The following is a 6,656-nucleotide window of genomic DNA, read 5'->3' as shown; positions in this document are numbered from 1 at the left end:
TATGCTATCTACTATTATTACATTGTGGATGTCCTAAGAGGTGATTTGTGTATTAACAGTGTAGTAGGCTATTAGATTTGTTGTAAATGATATATTAAATTTTACATAATAATTAATTATACTATTAAATATCTACTCTATAGTTCAACAAATACTTTCACTCATTCTTCCGTTCTTTCATTCATCGCTCAAGGTTCAGATCATCCGCCTAAAATCCGAACGGTCCAGATCGATCCTGCCTCCACCCCCCTCAATCAGCGCACCGCTCCCGCACCTCCGCCCTCCGCCAGAACACCGCTCCCGCACCTCCGCCATCACCGCTCCGCTCCGTATCAGCCGCCGCGCCGTCCTCTGCATCGCCTGTCCTCCGCCACCCCGCCGCACGAGGTGCTCCCGTCGCCAGGTAGCCGCCGCGCCGTCATCTGCATCGCCTGTCTCCACCGATCCCCTCCGCACGAGGTGCTCCCGTCGCCAGGTCGCCGCCGACGCCTTCCGCGGTGATCCGATCTGCCATCGAATCCCCGCCGCCGGCTCGTCCTCCAAGATCCCCATCGGCCTGTCCTCCGCCTCCTCGCCGCACGAATTCCTCACGTCGCCAGGTCGCCGCCACCGATCTGCTCCACCGATCCCCGCCGCACGAGGTGCTCCCGTCGCCAGGTCGCCGCCGACGCCTTCCGCGGTGATCCGATCCCCGTCGCCTGTCCGCGGTGATCAGAAATTTCATCGCAGCGCCTCCGCCAGGGCAGAGCAGTTGAGAAGGTATGGGCGTCTGATCCAAAATCCCAGACATATACCATGTGATGTTGCAACCCACTGAAATCCCAGATAGACCTTGAACACTCAAGATTGACATCACCACCTCTTGAATGTTACACCATTTACTTTTATGCAATATTATACAAGCAGTTGCAAACGACGGCCATTCCGTTAATCTTGTGATCATAATTGTTATGACACCCACACAGTCTTTTGTTTCTATATAAGAAGATCAATGACATATTCATCTGTCATGGCAGGTAGAATCTCCAATTCAAGGGGCTCTGCGCCTTGTTCCTCAACAAGAGAAGGTGAATTTTCCAACTGCAACTGCAAATCTTTCATCAGGCTGTCAAGTAAACATTTGTACTGGATTGAAGCTGCACCTACATTATCCTGTTGCCTGGCATATTCGTGTGTTTACATGGGGTTGAGGTAGCCAGTGTTGATATAGATATATGCAAACTAGACTCGAGGATGCTGAACATGTTTTTTTTTTTACAGTTAGTTCAGAAATATTTAGGTTTCAGCATTGAACGAGGTTGGGTTTTTCTTCCCATTGAACAAAAGGCATCTGATTACAATTTTTCTAAAAAAAATTATTTAGGAAGTTCTTTGCTTTTTTTTTCCTCAACAAGAAAAGATGGTTAGCATTGAGTCATAAACTTAGAGGTACAAGTTGCTCAACTGCTAAGGTCTGTTTTATACAGGTATAATGGCAGGAGAAATGTCACCAAAAGAAAATTCTTTCTGTTGATTCACATTATTTTCCAGTTAAATGCGTTCATCATTTACCCATTTATTTGGATCACGTGCATTGTCATTTGCTGTAATTTACTCATGTCCCCTAGGTAACTATATTAAACCTACCATCTTTCCGAATTGAACCTGTTTCATGTGTAGTTTTCAGTGGTCACCTGTTGGTTGCTTCCATTATATCACACAGATTTCCAATCTGACTGGTAATATTGTGAGATCATTTTTTTTTGTGTGTCATGTTCTTTTTATCAGATGTGTCATTGCTGTACAGAATTAATATATAATTCTCATGTGAACCCGTTGGTTGTTGTTCTTTTATTAGTTGTGAATTTACTAAAGAAAACATCCAAACTGAATGACGTTGGTTACTGCCAAACTGAGATCAAGAAATACATCTACTCCAGTAGATGATAAGTCCACCTATTGGTTCAATTTAAAAAATCTGAATTTGGCAAATTTAAGAAATTGGTTCAATGTACGAGCAGCATCATATTTCAATTACTGACATACTCGACTGCAAAACTATTTCAGGGCTAAACTGAATTGGAGAAAGATGTTCCGAAGTACTGTGATAAGAATTCAAATAGTGTGAAGTGCAGGAAACCAAGGAGGTATCGCTTACTACTAATTCGCTCTTCAACATAACCTGGTGCTTATATATTGGCATGGTTTTGTACAATATATAGTAATCAAGATTCAATAATCCGAGTATAGAAGAAACCTTGCTGCACAACCATATTGTGGTGTATTATAACATTTAAATTATAATATTGTTTGGCGACATGATAGTTAATTGTACCCATCATTCACGTGGTCGAATCTGCTCTTGAGTTATTCTTTTAGTCCTGAGTTTAAACATGGTGAGGGGAATGTAAATGCAGTGGAGGAAATCGTGTATTTAACATTGCCAAATTCAGGTGCCATTGGCGATTAACATCCTATGTTTTATTTGGTGCGACATTAATTTTGTCTAGCCACTTACGATGTGAAAAAAGAGTTAACAATGTAATTCAGCTGTCAAGGTTATTTCGGTCGTCCTAACGTGTCTTGTGATCCTAATTGTTAGAGGATAGGTCCTTTTTTTATTACTTGGTTTTAAATGACTCCGTACCGTTAGGCAGTTTGGATTCATCATTTTGCATATCAGCCATAATAAGCTTTAGGCTCCTATTTCAGAACATTTCACCTTGATTGGATAGATGTTTTGAGTTTTATATGAAATGCCACTGTTCTTCGAGAATTTGCCTCAAATTAACTGCTAAGTTTGGGTTGTACATGTACCGCTCCAAATATAACTATTTTCCTATTAGTAATTATAAAATTATTCTCTTGATTCTCTGATGCCTCGAAATATTAATTAGTATTTTGCACCCCGCAATTTCCAACAGGGATCCAGTCCCTGTTCGCTGCCGCCCCTCATCTCCGCATCCACGCCGCCAGATCGCCGTCGCTCGGATTCTGGTACATAACGTCGCCAATCTGCTCTCCGCTGCACAACTCCATTGCATCTCTCGCCAGTCTGCTCCGCCAACACGCTGTTCCACCTCCTCCGCCTCAAGCGCCACCACGACCAACACAAATCCCCTACGCCAGTTAATTTTTAAAAAACATTGAGGTACATATCAAATTAATTTTTATTATGTAGTCATGTGCTCATACTACATACTCATCAAAAATACATAAAATGTAAATTAGGTGCGCATGGACGCAAATCGGGAGGACGGTGGAGCTCGCAAATCCCTCGGAGATATAACAAACCACCGTCAAGGTGTACATATAATGGATAGTTCGTTGTGTACAACGCAGGTCTTGTCCTTTTCAGTATGACTATAGTGTTAATAAAAAAATGCAGGTCATGTGGATCAATTTGGGCTATCCAATGAGTCTCAGCGTAAAAAGGAAAGAAACTTCAAACAACGTATATATCGTGCAAATCTGGAGGCTAAGAAGAAATGTAGTACAAGTCCTATGCAAACAACGCATGTGTCAGAGTATGAAGAATGTGATAGTGCCGAGGTCAATGTTGCTGAAATTGCCACCTCAACAAAGAGGGAAAAAAATAACAGCTATCTACGTGAGTGGCGTGCAAGAAATAGAGCAAAGTCGAGTGTTGTTAATAGCACTGTAACATCCGTCAATCCAACTCAAGCAACAACTACATCTGAAATAAACCAGAGTGAAGGGGGTGTGGTAGGGACAAGTGAACTTTCTGCAAAGAAAAAGAGAGAGGATACAAACAAGTATCTTCGTGAATGGCGTGCAAGAAAGAAGGCCAAATCAACAGATGGATGCAATACTGTATCTTCTGGCACGCCAATGCAGTCAACTATTATGACCCCCGAAGAACACAATGAAGATGGTGCTGTTCAGCGATCTTCAATCTACCCTATAGTTAAACAAATACTTTCACTCATTCTTTCATTCATCACTCAACGTCCAGATTATCCCCAAGAGATCTAACGTCCGGGATAGCATCCGCCTTCCCTCACCCCTACGCCCCCGAAATCGTCGCACTTTCCTTCCAATCGCGAAATCCATCTCCTCCGCCAGTTCTCTCGCCCATCGCGCCTATGCACGTCGCCGCCCCCGTCGTCTCCCGGCGCTCGCGCCCCCACCCGCCGTCCAGACCGCATCGCCCACTCCGCCGTCGCACGCCGCACACCACACCCGCCCTCCCACCCCGCCAGTTGTCCCCTCCACTCACCACTCCGCCGTTCATCGCCCTTCTCGCTGGTCTCCTCCGCACCGCCCCCGATCTTCACCAGGAACTCCGCCTCGTCGGTCTCCTCCGTGCCGCCCCCAATCTCCGGCTCGTCGACTGTCTCCGTGCAACCACCAATCTCTGCTTTCAGAACAGTGTCGCCCCATCCTCGATCTGATTCGCCGAAATTAAGGTACAGAAATCATCCTCCCTCCTTTTTTTTAATCCACAATCCAGTACTATATATATTTCCTCTCCCCCCATCAGTCGCCGCTGATTTGATCATACGATTCTTAATATAATCCAGAATCAATCAAAAGAAAAAAAAACCGAAAGCATCGTTTTGGTATCTAAAGAATTCATGTTTTTAGATAATGATAACTAAAGTATCTATGTCTATGAACAACGCATAACTGTCTGCACATGTCTAAACATCTCCAAAGAACAATAGTATCTGGTTATTTAAGATTTTACACATTTCAGAAGTCAAACCTTAAAATTCGATTTTCACTGGCAATGACAGAATATTTAAGATGATGCACCATCTATGTCAATTATCAGTATAGTAGAGATTCATTCCTTGATTAATGAAATCACCATCACCATGCATATGTTAGGACAATCCAATTGTTTCTGGATTCTTGACAGATTTGGTCAAGATGAACTTATGACTTCAGTAAGCTTTTGACTAATTCTGTACCAAGATGGTTCATTTTTAAGCAAAGTGCAATAAGCTTCATGAAACATTGCACCACCGTAATCTTCCTCATGATTTTCTTATTTTGCTGTATAGGATTAGGGATTATTGATACAACATCCGGCAACCTCCACCTCGGGGGGCCACACCGGCGCCGCCGAAGCCCACCCTCGACATCTCCGTGCCGCCACCGACCGTCGAGGACAACACCAGTGACACCACGCCGATCTCCTCCGTGGCCACTACCCACCGGCGCTGCCACACGCACCGCCACCACCACATTGCTGCGGCGTCTCCCAACCCATGTTCGTCTCATCTCCACCGTCTATCCCCAAACTGTATGAAAGCATTGGTAAAAAGAAAAGAATATAAGATAAAATTTTACAATTTTAAAGCATGAATACAAATGGAAGGGTGGTTTTTCTTTAGTTTGAATCCTTCTTACAACTGGAAGTGTAGGACTACTTAGGGAAAACATTTTTTTCTCTATAAATGCGGTGCTGCTTCATTTACTTTGGTATTATCGGATGATTCATTTCAGGAGACTGCATAATGTTTGCATAACATTCATTATTCCAATGCAAAACAATTATGTTAATATTAAAACTCATGGTAGGTTCCTGGTCCAGGTTAGAATACCAATTTGCAAACCGGAAAAAAAACATGAACATGTTTATAAGCCATAGCCCTTATCCGTACATAGAAACTTTTCTTGAGGTCTTCTGTGTCACATATATCATTACATGCAAACAACAAAAGGTAACCTCCAGTCTTCCAGTATTATTTTGCTCCATAGCGAATTAGCCATCTACTCATATTTGCCTTGTACTTATGGATAACCGTGAGATGTTCAGGTGGATCAAACCAGAACCGTGGTTTCAAGGTCAGTTTCTAAACCTCAAGTAGCAGAAAAGTTGGTTTCTTATATTACAATGTAAATTATTTTATTTATTGTAGGATCAGTTTCCATATGCTATAACCATGGGAGCTCTCTCAGTTCGCCTAAGTTGTTTGTCTAGAAGTATGTCACTGCTTTGGTTCATCAATTCTTTTGTCAGTTCATTGGCAGTAGTACTTTGGATGACAATGAGATTGGCTTGGAAAAATTCTGCCTTTGAGTAGGCAGCCCAGAACAGATTTCCCCTGCAATGTATTAGGGATCACAAATAATCACGCACGCGGGATCACCGCTCGGTTTCCTTTCCCCTCCGTCAAATCGCCAACCACTGCAGCCTCTCTCCCGCACCTCCTCCAGATCGCAAATAATGCTTTATTTTGTTCCCGCAACAAATAATAAAATAACTTACTTTTTTAACATAATAGCGTATTATATACTGAAGTGATTATATAAACTTAATTCTTGTAAAGATTTATTGTGCCCATGCAATATCATATTATTTTATTTTACGTTAAATAAGTATATTTAATGTACGACATGAATTGAATTAAAGTTCAAATACACATATCATATAAAAAAATTTCCGCTAACATGAAATTTTAATAATTATTAAAGACAAATAGAATTGCACCGTAACGTTTAGCACGGACATATTACTAGTAATCTATTAAAATACAAATCTAACCTGCCAACTATTATAGCTCGCCGGCATAATAGTAGGTTTGCTGAATTCCACGTCTGCGCCTATCCATCTTTTTCTTCGGATTGAGACCACGTATTCAGCATCAGCAATGCTAGGAAAATTCAACGCTGGGCTTTTCTTGAGAGGGACAGCATCCGTTGCA

At 42.3% G+C, this 6,656-nt stretch overlaps 2 long non-coding RNA genes across 2 annotated transcripts; both read left to right on the top strand.

The window, feature by feature from the left end:
• The first annotated feature begins 243 nt into the window (after nt 1-243).
• Nucleotides 244-2,479, top strand: LOC107277646 (uncharacterized). The gene is made up of 3 exons (XR_001547327.3): nt 244-759; nt 1,017-1,067; nt 2,047-2,479. It is a non-coding gene; the product is annotated as an uncharacterized lncRNA (long non-coding RNA).
• A 512-nt stretch (nt 2,480-2,991) lies between these two features.
• LOC136357512 (uncharacterized) lies at nt 2,992-3,483 on the top strand. The gene is made up of 3 exons (XR_010742835.1): nt 2,992-3,130; nt 3,211-3,283; nt 3,368-3,483. It is a non-coding gene; the product is annotated as an uncharacterized lncRNA (long non-coding RNA).
• Nucleotides 3,484-6,656: the final 3,173 nt, after the last annotated feature.

This window comes from Oryza sativa, chromosome 7, assembly GCF_034140825.1.
Source record: "Oryza sativa Japonica Group chromosome 7, ASM3414082v1".
Classification (NCBI taxonomy): Eukaryota; Viridiplantae; Streptophyta; class Magnoliopsida; order Poales; family Poaceae; genus Oryza; species Oryza sativa.
The sequence above is the reverse complement of the archived record's forward strand: the minus strand, read 5'-3'. Positions and strand labels throughout refer to the sequence as shown.